The 16,505-nt window shown below is 45.7% G+C and overlaps 1 protein-coding gene across 5 annotated transcripts in view; it reads left to right on the top strand.

Moving 5' to 3' along the window:
* SORCS1 (sortilin related VPS10 domain containing receptor 1) overlaps window positions 1-16,505 on the top strand; it is a 581,948-nt gene that overhangs the window by 214,116 nt on the left and 351,327 nt on the right. The window lies entirely within an intron of this gene.

Genomic DNA, 16,505 nt, shown 5'->3' with positions numbered 1-16,505 from the left:
TACAGTGAGTGATTTTTCAAATGGATGAACAAATCCTTTAAGAGGGCAGACTAACTCACTGGATTTGGCACGAAAGGAAGTCCTCAGATACCCAGACAGTTATTCTGTCCTCGTTTATTCTTGAAAACTATACATTCTCTTGTTTCATTTTGTTGCTTAAAAAAATCTGCTTCATTTATCTCATTCCTGTGTGGCTCTTCTCCAGTAGCCCGTGCCATGTGCTCAAACCCGAACTAGTCCCTGAAGTCTAGGAGAGAGCCTCCTCTGATTGGCCAGGCCAGGATCACATGATGATCCCTGAGCCTGAGAGGATGGAGACAGTCTTCGGAGATGATATTCACACATAGACACATGCACTCTTTCACACACATGCACACACAGAAAGGCAGGAGTGGTCTGTGGACAGACCGAAGTTAGTAGTGACCACATAAGATCAGTGGGAAGTTGCATTAACTGTCAGTTAGCAAGACCAGGAGAGACTGGCTGCTGGTTCTGAGTCTCAATGCTAAGGTCTAGGAAGGAAGACTCCAGTCACCCTGCTTCTCAGCCGTTCCCCCTGCTCCCAGTACACTCAACAGTGGCTGGAGGGGGAAAGCTGATTTTCATGGTAGCACTTTGGTTCCAGGGCCTGCCTCTGTTGGGGAATGTGGTGGTCATACAAGAGGAGGCTCATGGATTCAGTTCAGTTCAGTTCAGTTGCTCAGTTGTGTCCGACACTGTGCGACCCCATGAATCGCAGCACACCAGGCCTCCCTGTCCATCACCAACTCCGGGAGTTTACTCAAACTCATGTCCATTGAGTCGGTGATGCCATCCAACCATCTCATCCTCTGTCGTCACCTTCTCCTACTGCCCCCAATCCCTCCCACCACCAGGGTCTTTTCCAATGAGTCAGCTCTTCGCAGCAGGTGGCCAAAATATTGGAATTTCAGCTTCAGCATCAGTCCTACCAATGAACACCCAGGACTGATCTCCTTTAGGATGGACTGGTTGGATCTCCTTGTAGTCCAAGGGACTCTCAAGAGTCTTCTCCAACACCACAGTTCAAATCTTCGGCGCTCAGCTTTCGTCACAGTCCAACTCTCACCTCCATACATGACCATTGGAAAAACCATAGCCTTGACTAGACAGACCTTTGTTGGCAAAGTAATGTCTCTGCTTTTTAATATGCTATCTAGGTTGGTCATAACTTTCCTTCCAAGGAGGAAGTGTCTTTTAATTTCATGGCTGCAGTCACCACCTGCAGTGATTTTGGAGACCCAAAAGATAAAGTCTGACACTGTTTGTGCTATTTCCCCATCTATTTGCCATGAAGTGATGGGACCAGATGCCATGATCTTAGTTTTCTGAATGTTGAGCTTTAAGCCAACTTTTTCACTCTCCTCTTTCACTTTCGTCAAGAAGCTCTTTAGTTCTTCTTCACTTTCAGTCATAAGGGTGGTGTCGTCTGTGTATCTGAGGTTATTGATATTTCTCCCGGCAACCTTGATTCCAGCTTGTGCTTCTTCCAGCCCAGCGTTTCTCATGATGTACTCTGTGAAAGGTCGGGCGTATTGAGACATGCCCCGGAAAAGTGCCGCAAGGCAAATTCCGGAGGCTGGCTAAACTTCCGGGGACCAACCCCCTGCAGCCTGGTCCAATCAGGTACCGACCCGGAGCCCTTGGATACTGACCGCCACTGTAGCCCGCGCTTTCTTCCTTATATGAAAAGACCTGGCTTGGACGCCGGCCCTGGCTATAAAACCCCTCCCCACCCCCTCATACCTCGCAGACTCCCTTTGTCTCCTCACTCACCCGCCCCCGGGAGTTCTGCCCGAGAGCAACTGCTCAATAAAGGCCTTTACCACCGGTCCTTAGAGGCGGCTTTTTTCCTCCCGCGGCGTTTTCTAACCTGGCCTTTTTGTTATAGAACAAGGGGCGCCGGTTCTCTCTGGCTATTTCCTGCTGAACGGGGGCAGCGAGGGGTAGGGGCCAGCCGGGACGAAAGGTCAGCTTATGCAGGATTGTGAAGTGGGTCCATGTCTTCTTGATTGAGTTGAGTGTAAGCTGTTAGGAGCATGGCCCGTCCGGTCACAGCCTGTGCTACTTTTTTTTGGACCCATTGAGTCCGGTCCAGAGGGGGCTTTCTTGGAGCTGTCTGCGCCTTTGTTCCAGGCCTGACGGTTGGGGCTGATAGGGGATGTGGAGATGCCAGTCGATGTCCAGGGTCGTAGCCACCTGCTGGGAGATCTGTGAGAGTGTATTTCTTTTTTTTAAGAGAGGAGTAGGGCAGGAGGGGATGACCAGAAAGGAGTGGGCAAATAGGCAGGAATCTAATTGACAGGGTGGTGGTTGGGTTTGGAGCGGACATGAGGGTTGGCCATCAATGCCCATAACCGAAACCTGGGAAGGACATAAAGTGTCCCCAAAAGAGGGAAGGACCGAATAGGTAGCCCCCGCATTAACCAGACTTACCCGTTACCTGGAGCGTTACCCTGGGCTTGGCTTGGGTTATTGGGGTTCCCGAGTCTGGGCGACGTCAGCCATCGTCGAAGCTCAGCAGCTCGAAGGCCGGAGGAGGGCAGGAGGTCTCCTTGGGGCGCTCTGGTCCCTGGCCCCTAGAGGTCGGGGCCCGAGAGGCCTGGGGACAGTCACTAGCCCAGTGTCCTTGCTGTCTGCACAACGGGCACGGCTTGGAAGGAGGCCGCGGATTGGGGCACATCTCGGCCCAGTGTCCTTCTTGGCCGCACTTGAAGCAGGCCCCCGGAGAGGGGTTTTGGGACCCCCGAGCCCGCCGCCAGCCGCAGGGCCGCTACCAAGGCCTGGGTTTGTTGGTTTAGGAGGCTTGCCTGAAATTCGGCCTTTTGTTTGAGCCTTGCCTTTTGGCTGGCCTCAGCAGTTTCTTCACAGGCGTTGTAAACCTTAAAGGCCATTTTTACCAGGTCTCGAATGGGGGTCTGAGGGCTGTCCTCGGCCTTGGCCAGTTTTTTTCGGATGTCAGGTGCGGATTGGGAGATAAAATGATTGGCCAAGGTAGCTGCCCCAATGAGGGACTCAGGGGACAGTCTGGTGTATTGAACAAGGGCCTCAGTCAGCCGATTAAGAAACATGGCTGGGTTTTCGTCGGGCCCCTGAGTCACCTCATCTAGTTTGAGGAGGTTTACTATCTTATGAGAGGGTGTTTCCATCCCATCGAGGAGACACTCTATCATATAGTGTACCCACAGCTGGCCGCCACCCCCTTCCTGGTAGTTCCAATCAGTGTCGGTGTCAGGAACTGCCTGAGCTCCCGGGGGGCGCTCGGGGGAGGGGTTGGCACTGTGCTGCTGGTCGGCCTGAGCCCTGGCTGCCGTCCAAACGGCCTGCCTCTCTTCAGGGGTGGTGGTAGATCCCAGGATGACATATATGTCCTGCCGTGTTAAGGCGTAGGCGCGGGTCAGGCCAGTAAACTGCTTAATGTACTGCGTGGGGTTGGAGGAAAAGGATCCCAGCTTGGCCTCCATCTGTGCTAAGTCCTGGAGAGAGAAGGGGACGTGGACCTGGGCCAGGCCCTCGGCTCCGGCTACTTGTCGCAGGGGGAGTAGCGGGGCCGGGGGAGGGGGAGGGGAGGCAACCTGGGCTAGACCCTCAGCTCTGGCCACTTGTCGCAAAGGGAGTAGCGGAGCTGGGGGAGGGAGAGGGGAGGCTCCTGGAGGGTTGCTATGGGAGCAGGTGTGGGAGCTAACCGGAGACGAGAAGGGAGTGACAGGGGGAAGAGGAGGATACAAGATAGGGTTAATGGCCGGAGGATCCGGGGCCGGCGGTGAAGCCTCAGGGGTGGGAACAGGAGCAAAAGAGGCCGGAGTAGGGTTAGAGGGGGAGGGGTTAGGAGGGGCCGGAGAGGAGGGGGACGGGCGAGAGCGCAACGCCCAAAAGGCCTGAACATAGGGGACCTCAGACCATTTTCCCGTTCTCCGGCAGTAATTATCTGAATCACGGAGGACGTCAAAGTCTAGTGTCCCTGTGGCTGGCCATTGTGAGCCATTATCTAGGGAATACTGAGGCCAGGCCTGTGAACACAGAAAAGTGAGCTGCTTGGGACAGATATCTCCCTTTAGTCTTAGAGTCCGCAGGTTAGCCAGCAGGCACTCTAAGGGGGTGGAGTATTGGGGATCGGGTTTGGAGGCTGTCGATCCCATGGCGACCACGGGGCGTGAAGGCAACCCCTGCTGTCCGAACGTCTTCGGACGAGTCAAGGGGAGCCGGAGGTCCATGTAGTCGCGGGGAACGTCTTCCTCACGACCGCAGGGACCCGGAAAGGCCGAAGCCGGAGGTCTACTCAGCCGCTGGGGACGTCTCCCCACCAGCTGGTGACCGGGAGGGCCCAGTAAGTGCGCACCTGTTACGGGGCCCTAGGAGGTGGTTGCCAGGGAGTGCAGGCCCCAAAGCCGAAGGGACTTACTCCATATCCTGCCGTCCGGGGGGTTGGTCAGCGGCCTGGGTCTGAGGCTTCCGCGGCGGTGGAGCTCGAGGGGGCCTCAACAGCGAGTGCTGGGGGCCCTCACCTTGGGCCTCACATTGGGGCGCCAGATGTTAGAAAACGCCGTGGGAGGAAAAAAGCCGCCTCTAAGGACCTGTGGTAAAGGCCTTTATTGAGCGGTCGCTCTCGGGCAGAACTCCCGGGGGCAGGTGAGTGAGGAGACAAAGGGAGTCTGCGAGGTATGAGGGGGTGGGGAGGGGTTTTATAGCCAGGGCCGGCGTCCAAGCCAGGTCTTTTCATATAAGGAAGAAAGCGCGGGCTACAGTGGCGGTCAGTGTCCGAGGGCTCCGGGTCGGTACCTGATTGGACCAGGCTGCAGGGGGTCGGTCCCCGGAAGTTTAGCCAGCCTCCGGAATTTGCCTTGCGGCACTTTTCCGGGGCATGTCTCAATATGCCCGACCTTTCACTCTGCATACAAGTTAAATAAGCAGGGTGACAATATACAGCCTTGACATACTCCTTTTCCTATTTGGAACCAGTCTGTTGTTCCATGTCCAGTTCTAACTGTTGCTTCCTGACCTGCATACAGATTTCTTAAGAGGCAGGTAAGGTGGTCTTGTATCCCCATCTCTTTCAGAATTTTCCACAGTTTATTGTGATCCACACAGTCAAAGGCTTTGGCATAGTCAATAAAGCAGAAATAGATGTTTTTCTGGAACTCTCTTGCTTTTTCAATGATCCAGCGGATGTTGGCAATTTGATCTCTTGTTCCTCTGCCTTTTCTAAAACCAGCTTGAACATCTGGAAGTTCACAGTTCACGTATTGCTGAAGCTTGGCTTGGAGAATTTTGAGCATTACTTTACTAGTGTGTGAGATGAGTGCAATTGTGAGGTAGTTTGAGAATTCTTTGGGATTGTCTTTCTTTGGGATTGGAATGAAAACTGACCTTTTCCAGTCCTGTGGACACTGCTGAGTTTTCCAAATTTGCTGGCGTATTGAGTGGAGCACTTTCACAGCATCATCTTTCAGGATTTGAAATAGCTCAACTGGAATTCCATCACCTCCACTAGCTTTGTTTGTAGTGATGCTTTCTAAGGCCCACTTGACTTCACATTCCAGGATATCTGGCTCTAGCTGAGTGATCACACCATCGTGATTATCTGGGTCATGAAGATCTTTTCTGTACTGTTCTTCTGTGTATTCTTGCCACCTCTTCTTAATATCCTTGCTTCTGTTAGGCCCATACCATTTCTGTCTTTTATTGAACCCATCTTTGCATGAAATGTTCCCTTGGTATCTCTAATTTTCTTGAAGAGATCTCTAGTCTTTCCTATTCTGTTGTTTTCCTCTATTTCTTTGCATTGATCACTGAGGATGGTTTTCTTATATCTCCTTGCTATTTTTGGTAACTCTGCATTCAAATGGAAATATCTTTCCTTTTCTCCTTTGCTTTTCACTTCTCTTCTTTTGACAGCTATTTGTAAGGTCTCCTCAGACAGCCATTTTGCTTTTTTGCATTTCTTTTCCATGGGGATGGTTTAATCCCTGTCTCCTGTACAATGTCACGAACCTCCATCCATAGTTCATCAGGCACTCTATAAGATCTAGTCCCTTAAATCTATTTCTCACTTCCACTGTATAATCATAAAGGATTTGGTTTAGGTCATACCTGGATGGTCTAGTGGTTTTCCCGACTTTCTTCAGTTTAAGTCTGAATTTGACAATAAAGAGTTTATGATCTGAGCCACAGTCAGCTCCCGGTTTTGTTTTTGCTGACTGTATAGAGCTTCTCCATCTTTGGCTGCAAAGAATATAATCAGTCTGATTTTGGTGTTAACCATCTGGTGATGTCCATGTGTAGAGTTGTCTCTTGTGTTGTTAGAAGAGGGTGTTTGCTATGACCAGTGCATTCTCTTGGCAAAACTCTATTAGCCTTTGCCCTGCTTCATTCTGTACTCCAAGGCCAAGTTTGCCTGTTAGTCCAGGTGATTCTTGACTTCCTACTTTTGCATTCTCGTCCCTATAATGAAAAGGACATCCTTTTTGGGTGTTAGCTATAAAAGGTCTTGTAGGTCTTCATAGAACCATTTAACTTCAGCTTCTTCAGCATTACTGGTTGGGGCATAGGCTTGGATTATCGTGATATTGAATGCTTTGCCTTGGAAACGAACATAGATCATTTGGTCGTTTTTGAGATTGCATCCAGTTACTGCATTTCAGACTCTTTTGTTGACCATGATGGCTACTCCATTTCTTCTAAGGGATTCCTGCCCACAGTAGTAGATATAATGATCATCTGAGTTAAATTCACCCATTCCAGTTCATTTTAGTTCACTGATTCCTAGAATGTTGACGTTCACTCTTACCATCTCCTGTTTGACCACTTCCAATTTGCCTTGATTCATGGACTGAACATTCCAGGTTCTTATGCAATATTGCTCTTTACAGCATTGGACGTTGCTTCTATCACCAGTCACATCCACAACTGGGTATTGTTTTTGCTTTGGATCCATTCCTTCTCTCTTCCTGGAGTTATTTCTCCACTGATCTCCATTATCATATTGGGCAACCACCAACCTGGGGAGCTCCTCTTTCAGTATCCTATCATTTTGCCTTTTCATGCTCTTCATGGGGTTCTCAAGGCAAGAATACTGAAGTGGTTTGCCATCCCCTTCTCTAGTGGACCACATTCTGTCAGACCTCTCCGCCATGACCCGTCCATCTTGGGTGGCCCCACACGGCATGGCTTAGTTTCATTGAGTTAGACAAGGCTGTGGTCCTTGTGATCAAATTGGCTAGTTTTCTGTGATTATGGTTTCAGTGCATCTGCCCTCTGATGCCCTCTTGCAACACCTACCGTCTTACTTGGGTTTCTCTTACCTTGGACGTGGGGTATGTCTTCATGGCTGGTCCTGCAAAGCGCAGCCGATTGCTCCTTACCTTGGATGAGGAGAGTGTCCAAGGAGCGGCGGCTGCGCGGTTGCAGGAGGGCCAAGAGGAGCTATTCCACGTTCAAGGTCAGGAGGGGCGGCCGTGAGGAGATACCCCTCATCCATGGTTTGAATTGACACCCCAAAACAATGTACCAGGCCCCACAAGAAGGTTGTTCATTAAATTTCATTTTCACTAGATGCCTATTTTTTATTAGACTTGACACTATAAGAAGCTCCAAATAAATTGTCCTATGCTCCAGGAGAGCTCTACTATACTAAAGAAAAGGCTAGATTCTGTTATTTTATTTGTTTACAGGCATTTCAATTAGTGAGCTCTTTTCCCAATGAAGAGGTCAATTATGCAGAGTTTCTGTCCCAAGGAAATTTATGTAACTGAATTCAAGTGTAGGAGGTTTGGTAGGAGCCTCTAAAAGTACAGTCCTTTAATACATTAAGGGCCTGACTCCTGCTGTATTGTTTAAATTCAGTACCTGTTTGTCAGCATCTCTGAGTAAGCTTGTACTTCCTTGATCAATTTCTCTAATGTATGTGCATAAATGAAAATAAAAGCCAGCTTTTACTCTGTAGTGCATCTGCCATCTAAAGTGTTGTTGGCGTATTAGAAAATTAAAAGATGTGCAGTTCTGTCTCTATGGGATAGAGACAGAGCAGCTATAACTCTCACTCTGAATAGTCCTAGGAAGGGCACTCTGGAGGGATATGAGGAACAGCTTGTCCTGCACTGCAGAAGCACACGTCCAGCATGCATCTCTCTCTCTGATGGGGTGCTATTACTGATGCCCCAGTCTAGGAGGACTATTCTTTTCTGATCTTAAGGAATCAGGTTAGTGAAATAAAAATGACATCTCACTCCAGTGGTATCAGACCTCCCTTCTAAGGGAGCAAACTCCATGGGCTTTAGCTTGGGAAAGTGTGGAAAGAATGACCTGCTTACTTTTCCATCTTAGAACCAATTTCACTGGAGAATATACACATATGTGTACATACACACATACACACTCATAAAAACACACATATACATACATACACATATATACACATGCATGAAAAAGTAAAGTGTTAGTCACACAGTTGTGTCTGACTCTTTGCAGGCTCCTTTGTCCATGGAATTCTCCAGGCAGGAATACTGGAGTGGGTTGCCATGCCCTCCTCCAGGGGATTGTTCCGACCCAGGAATTAAACTCGGGTCTCCTGCATTGCAGGCAGATTCTTTACCATCTGAACCTCCTAGGAAACCTATATATATATGCATGTGTATAAGTAGCTCAGCATGTGTATAAGTAGCTCAGTGTAAAAGTAGCTCAGTTGTCTCCGACTCTTGGCAACTCCATTGACTATAGAGTCCATGGAATTCTCCAGGCCAAAATACTGGAGTGGGTAGCCTTTCCCTTCTCCAGGGGATCTTCCCAACCCAGGAATCAAACCCAGGTCTCCCGCATTGCAGGCGGATTCTTTACCAGCTGAGCCACCAGGGAACCCCATATATATGCATATGATCATATAATATGTACGTGTATATACCCATGTATGTTTGCTTTTCTAACATACCCAAAGTAATCATTTGCCTCATATGCCATGTTCTACATGTCTTATCATGTTCTGCATGTTTTGTCATGTTCTTCATGTCATATGTGCCAAATTATTACTGTGGGTGTGCTATTCTATTGCAGTTGCTCATTTTAATACTTTATAGGAGACCGCATGCCTGATTTAAAATATAATTTAGAAAAGAGGAAAGGAGAAAGAAAAAATTATTTAGAAAACTTCACAATTGCATTTCAGGGCTGCATTTTTTGAGTGGTTCATGGTGCCCATGTTCGGTCTTTAGGGAACCTTTTCTGGATGTTAGCATAGGAGAGGGACAGGCCTGGATGGGTAAAGGATGGGGACCAGGACATGAGGTCCTCATGGGCCTGTGGCTCCTAATTCAGTCCTACCTGAAGGAGACTAGGCTGCTCAGTGTTGACTTATTTTCTCCTGCATAAGCTTGTACCTTCTTCTCAGAAAACCTGCCTGTGCCTACAGCTGGGGGTTTCCTAGGGGCACAGACCATATTTTAGAAATTCTCATGGCACTCACAGGACTGAATTCAGGACGCAGCACATAGATAATGAGCAGATTAGTAAGTGCTACAATTTTATCTCTACTGCATGGTCACGAACATACAGCTCTGTTTCTCACTCATTTATTCAACACAGATGAATAGATTAACTCCTCTAGGCCTCGTATTCTTGTCTGGGAAAGGGAGGGTGGGTAAATACACAGATCCACAGCATATAGGCTTTGCCTTCTAGGACTTCGTTGTTTAGAGAGGCTAAGCTCTATGGACAGTTAAAATGAGAGAGAACTGTACTTGTCTGTAACCTGCCTTATGTAATTATATTGAATAAGGTCCTTATACAGCACCTGGAACTGCCAGATCCCGGAATGTGTTTAATCTAATGTAAATAGACAAACTGTCATACAAATGTTAAGTGTTAGCATAAAGATATGAGATAAGTGTTGCCTCTTTACTTAGCTCCTGCTTGTATTTTCTCTTTTCAACTAGACTTTATGTCTTTAAACCCAACACCTTTCTGGTTTCATGGTAACGGCAGTGATACTTTGCTAATGAAAATAATGACAACAATAATAAAAGTTAACTTTGATCGCGCACTCAGGTTGTATCAGGCACTATGCTCAGTGCTTGACATGAATTAGTGCATGCTCCCAGTTCATTTTTACAGTATGCCAAGGTCACACAATTTGTAAATAATAGCCCACACACTTACAGGCACATTAGTTAATAAACTTCATTCATTTCACTGCTTACTGATCACCTAGAGTCTGATCTGCCTGTGGGTGGATCTTGCTATACCTAAACAAACAACATTTTAATCATACATACATATATGATTATTATCTATCTATCCATCTTAAAATCAGTGTTTTCAAAGCATCATAACAGTTTGAGCAGCATTTGCCCTATTCCAGAAAAATACCCGGCAGCAGGGAAATGATACATTTGTATCAATGTTTGTATCAGCAAACAGATACATGGACTTTCTGATTGAGCCTGTATTCTTTATAACTTTTACCAGCTGGGTCATCCAAAAGGGGCAAGTGGCCAATGCCTCCAGGGTGTTAGCATAGGAAAGAGGCCGAAAAGCAGCTGACCTTGCACTGGTGTTCTAGGGTTTTCAACCTTGCTGAATCAACAAACCTAGGTTGACAGAGCAAGATGCCACTATTCCAAATTAATGAGCTTTGGCTCCCAGTTGGTCTTGTCATTGATTACACCTTAATCCTGGAGCAGGTTGTTGATTTTGTTTTGTTTTGTGTGGGGTTCACTCTAGGAGTCAAACTGAGAGGCAAAGGGGATGATCTGCCCCAGAACAATTAATTACACCTCAGGATCTTCTCCACTTTCCAGGGGATTATGCTGTGAGACTTGGTAGAGCTGGTGGTTTTACCATATTGAAGCAAGATAAGCTTAAAGGTTGAGATAAATAAAATGTCAAAATCTAGATACAGTATCTCTGAGAAGACATGTATTAATCTTTCTTTTTCCCCGTGCCAGGGTAATCAGCACTCTACTGAGAGGCTTAGCTGGTGAGAAAGCCTCAGGCAGTTGTGAAGGGACTAAAGGTATTTTCTTAAAGGGATGCGCAGCCTACCATGCGTCTGTTGTAGAGCTTGCCTGGCCTGACTGATTCTCAATTCATTGCTGTCCTATTTTCAGATCCACATGAAACATAAGCTTATGAAGATAAGATCTCCACGATTATGGACTACTCAAGCAGCAGTGCCTGCTTTTGTGGGATGAAGGTTAACTCAGGGAGAATGGGTTAGGCCATTTGATTTGGCACTGGGAGCCAGCCCTGTTTCCTTGTCACATGAGTTGCTTTGTTTCACTTTGGGTATTAACACACAGCAACTGTCAAGAGAAGCGACGCCATCACATCTTTGTGGAGAGAATGTTGCAGAGGGCTTTGAGGCAGCTTCTGTGTGGGGTTGGCTGCAGCTAGTATTTCCTGGAGAACTCCAGGGGTTCAGGCTGACAGGACCTGACCTGAATGAAGATGCCGACTTTCAGCCAACCCTGTGGGTAATTCCCACTAGCTGGAAGTCTCTTCCTTCCCACTCCTCCTCCAGGGGAAAAGCAGAGAGTGACATGAATAGGTTGTTAGTCTCAGGTTGGAAGGATGTTTCGCCACCCAGTTCAGCTTTCAGTCAGTTACAGATACAAAGATATAGAGCAGGGATACGTGGGTGTGCTCAGTCAGATCTGACTCTTTGCGGCCTCATGGACTATAGCCCACCAGGCTCCTCTGTCCATGGGATTTTCCAGGCAAGAATACTGAAGTGGATTGCCATTTCCTTCTCTAGATCTTCCCAACCTAGGGACTGAACCTGTGTCTCTTGAGGCTCCTGCATTGGCAGTCGGATTCTTTACCTCTGTGCTACCAGGGAAGCCCCTGGGCAATGGAAGTGCTGCCAATGGCAACCTACTCCAGGACTCCATGGACGGAGGAGCCTGGTGGGCTACAATCCACAAAGAGTTGGACATGACTGAGAGTGTGTGCATGCGTGCACACACACACACACACACACACACACGCCCTATACATCCTGAAAAAGAGAAAAAGAATAAAGCTAGAGTGTGAAATTTCTGTGTAAGAGGGCTGTTCGTGTTACACAAATCCAGTGAGATTAATCATTCCTGTGCTGCACGTGTTTAGTGTCTGCCTAATGGCCCCCAGGAGAGAGTCAGGCTCCCCAGCCAGATCAAGAGGTGCCTTGGAGTCTGGACTCCTTTGAGCTTAATAACTCCTATTCCCACCCACATATTTGTGTCATACAGAGCTACTTGTCATTCCTGGGCTTACAAATTCATTTTTTAATCTTATTGTTTTTAAGAAATCAAAAGGAATGTATGCTCATTATAATGAACCACAGAGTCAGAGGCAAAAGAAGTGTTAGTCTTTTCCTTCCCACACAAATTCTGCTTTCCTGAGGTCAGTGATGCTAAGCATTTTGGGTGATTCTGTCCGCATCGTTATGAGCAGACTCAAAAATACCAGGAGATGTATACACATGTCAGGACCACTTTTTTGTTTGTTTGAGCAAATAGGAGTAACTATTCACAGGACTCTGACAACCTGTTATTTTCACTTAACAGTGAGTCATGAGTGTCCATCCAGATGAATGCATTAAGAAAAATGGGTCAGTTTTATAAGCATCAATTTGTACAGATGTTGTATACTGAATTTAACTATTGCATGCTTAATTAACTTATATAGTGCTTCTTTTGAGCCAAGAAGTGTTCTTGGTGCTTTTTTATCTTCATAAAAACACTATAAAGTGAGAATTACTAGTATCCCAGGTTTATAGATGGGAGAACTGAGGCTTAGAAAAATTAAGTAATGTGCCCAGTGGTCATGCAGTTGGTGAGTGTGGATCCTCAGTATGCTGTCTTAACTCCAAGCTATACTACTTCTCTATGGCCTTTTTATTTGATTTTTATTCTAATTTCTACAATATTACTATTACATGTGTGTGTGTTAGCCCCTCAATTGTGTCCAACTCTTTGTGACCCCATGGACTGTAGCCCGCCAGGCTCCTCTGTTCATGGAATTCTCCAGGCAAGAATATTGGAGTGAGCAGCCAATCCCCTCTCCAGGGAATCTTCCCTATCCAGGGATCGAACCCAGGTCTCCTGCGTTGCAGGCAGATTCTTTACCATCGGAGCCATCGGGGAAGCCCTATTTATTACATATAGTGCTTCAGTTAGCATGTTTGTAGACATGTTCTTACATTCTGGTAATTTTGTCTCGGTAAATTACTCTAGAGTCCTAAAGGTGATATTGCTGTATCAAAACCTAATGCATTTATAATGTTAACAGATACCTGAGATTACTTTCCAAGATGGTTGGGATAATTCATATACCCACAGGCAACAAGAAACTGTACATTTCCCTATAATGTCACCAGCACTGGCTATTTTTTATACTTAATATTTTGCTGTCTGTTTAGTGAAAATGGTGTCTTGATTGCAGTGTTTAAAGGGGTTTTCCGTGACTACCAGTAACACTAAGTATCTTTTCATATGTGTATTGGTCTGTGACACTCTAGAACCCCTGTCTCCACCTCTCCTCTCTTTCTAAGCAAAGGTAATTGCTTCTTCCTCAGTAATCCTGAGTGTATTTTATACTTGGGCTTATAATGGTTATCAGGTATATATTTATTTGGTTTGTTTTAATAAACATCTACTAGCCCCCTTTTTTATGCCAGGAAACTGTGCTAGGCAGACACTAGGCATAACAGATTGTTTGTTTCCTACAGAAATTCAAAACTAGTGAAGGGCAGACACTCAGTGGGTGATCATAGAAGTGTGACAAATGCAGTGCCAAAGTTATGCACACGTTATTGTCCATGTTCATCTATTTCCACACTAGCCTGGAAACTCAAAGACTGTGACTGTCTCTTACTTATTTTTGTTCACTTGGCACCTAAAATATAACTGGGCATGTATTAAGTTGTCTTTTTTTTTTTTTTGCTTAGAAATATTATTGTGAGTATTGGTTCAGGGTTTCTGAAAGTCAGGTCTGTGTTGTGTACTTATTTAATCCTAAATTTTTAAACTCAAGCCTTCCGTATAGGAAATACTGTTCTCAATAATGTGCTGCATGACTTTGTGAAATACCATTGCATTACACTCAAAGAATAAGAACACAGGCAGAGCCACGTGTGAAGAGCACAGATTCAAGTCAGGGAATCCACTAATAGCCATCGAACACTAGGCATGCACACTGGAAATTCTGTCAAAATCTTCCTGCATACCTCCTATTTCTACAGGGATCTGGCTGAGTTCTGCCCAGAGAAGCTGTTGGCTTTCCTGAGATCTCTGTGAGGGTCTGGCCTCAGATTGCATGTTTCCACTTCTTACTTGCCTCGGTGATTGGCTATGCTGAGTTCTCCACTTCTCGTTTTAGTAAGTAATAGATGAGATACACACAAAAGCTATCATTGCCCTGAGGGTGTAGTAATTTTATCAGTATGACCTTAGGAAAGAGTAAAGCAAATGCAGAACCACCAGCATTCCAATATCAAGCCTGGTTATAAACTCAGAAAGTGGTTAACGGATGTCAGTTTGGGTTTTCCTACCTTGCCATTGAACAATACATGATGGAATCCTAATATCCATGTTGTCCCTTGAGATTGAGGTCACCACCATCCAATTCCAATAGGAACCCAATGCTTCCATATCCTCATAACCCCTCAAAGGAATTTCCTCCTCACTTGATGCTTTGGCCTGTCCTTTGAAGTTAAAACTTGAGCTTATCATTAAAAAGTAAGTAAATAGGGGCAGTGGATGTTCTTTGGGTCTAGAGCTCAGCCCTGGGTACAAGGAAGGTCAAAAGATACCCAAGATACAATTAAATTCTTACCTTTCACCAGCATACAGTCTCAATATTCAGTCAACTAGCTTGTCCTCATTTTTTTAGGTCTCAGCCTGAATACCATGTTATTTTTAAAAAGTTATTGATGCCCACCTAATAAAAGGAGACTCTTGTTTCTTTTTACCATAACTCTTTGTTCATTTCATTTACTGCATGTCCTGATTCTAGTTATCACTTGTTTATTGGCCAATGCCACCAGTAGAATATAATTTCCCTGAAGGCAGAAATACTGTTTATCTTATTTCCCATTGTATTTCAAATGCCCAGGAAAGTGCATGGCACATAGACATTCAAGTGAGATTTCTCAATTAATTCAATGTGTAAGTAAATACATGCCTAGAACCATGGTAAATTGTGTGAATCCAGATACAAATAAGATTTTATTGTTGCCCTTAAGGAATTCACAGTGGGAGATAAATAAGTGAGAAATTAGTGCATCAAATGTCATAATAGAGGTATTGTAATATGACCTGGGTTGAAGAAGGGAAAGGATATCTGATTTGAATCTTGAGGAACAAGTAAGAATCACACTAGTAAAGGGGGCTGTTTATTTACTGAGAATATACTGTATTCTAAGCACCTTTAAGTGATGATAGTCTGGCATGTTGAGGAAACTGTTCAAGATTGAAATACATTCTGTGTGTGCAAGATTGGAATATACTCTGTGTATGAAGAGGATGTTTGGAGGTGATTTTGGAAAAATAGAGGTGGGGTAATTCATATTTTTCTGTGCTAATTATTTTGATATTTATCCCCATTGAAGTATAATTTTTGGTTTGGGGCAAGGGAGAAACTTGATGAAATGTGAATTTTAGGAAAATAAATGAATCTTGGTGCCATGTTGAGAATTTCACTTGGGAAAGAACAAAACTGGTGACCATGGGAACAACAGTCAGTGGTATCAAAAGAGCTGAGAAGGGATTGACTTTTTAGGCCATGAAGGGAGTATGAGGTATGGAAGTGGGTAGTGGTGGTGATTACAATAAATCTTTTAAAGTGAAAATGAATAGGGCCATTTGGATGAGGGAGAAGGTGAGAGGAAGAGACATGATTTTCTTGCCTTAGTCTTGGGTAGTTCAGTGGGTGGTGAGGTTATTACTACTTACAACTGCTCTGTTGACATCTCCTGAGCACTTTATCTTAGTGAAGGAGAAAAGGATATGGAGGCAACTCTTTCAAGGAAGAAGTTTTGAAGGGACATAAAGGAAGACATGTAAAAATATAAAAGAGGTCATAGACTAAAGGAGTATCTTCCTTTCCTTAAGTGAGGACAACCCTGTTTTATGGGGGTTGAATCCATGGAAAGAGATTAAAAATGTAGAACTTAGGAGGGAGTAAATCTGGTCAAGGATTGAGAGGCAGAGAATATATGGATTTGGAGCTTCTATGGTTGAGGGGGCGAGTGATCCAGCTATGGTGGATCAGGGTGGATGAGGGGTGGGCCAGAAGGGGAGCTTCGCATCTCTTTCAGCAAGAAGGGAAGCCAGGTGGTTTGGAGCAGCTGCTAAGGTGCCACGAGGAAGGCCTACCCAGGGAAAGCAGGGGTAGCTCTGGGTGATACCGAGACCCCAGCTGAGGTCACGGCCTGGGGTCAGCGTGGCTGTTTTCACTCCAGTGAGCGAGGGTCATCCTCAAGAAGGCAGTTGGTTGTGTTTTTCTGGCGTGGTGTT

This window comes from Dama dama, chromosome 15, assembly GCF_033118175.1.
Source record: "Dama dama isolate Ldn47 chromosome 15, ASM3311817v1, whole genome shotgun sequence".
NCBI classification, from domain to species: domain Eukaryota; kingdom Metazoa; phylum Chordata; class Mammalia; order Artiodactyla; family Cervidae; genus Dama; species Dama dama.
Note: the sequence above shows the minus strand (reverse complement) of the source record. Positions and strands in the feature narration are given on the sequence as shown.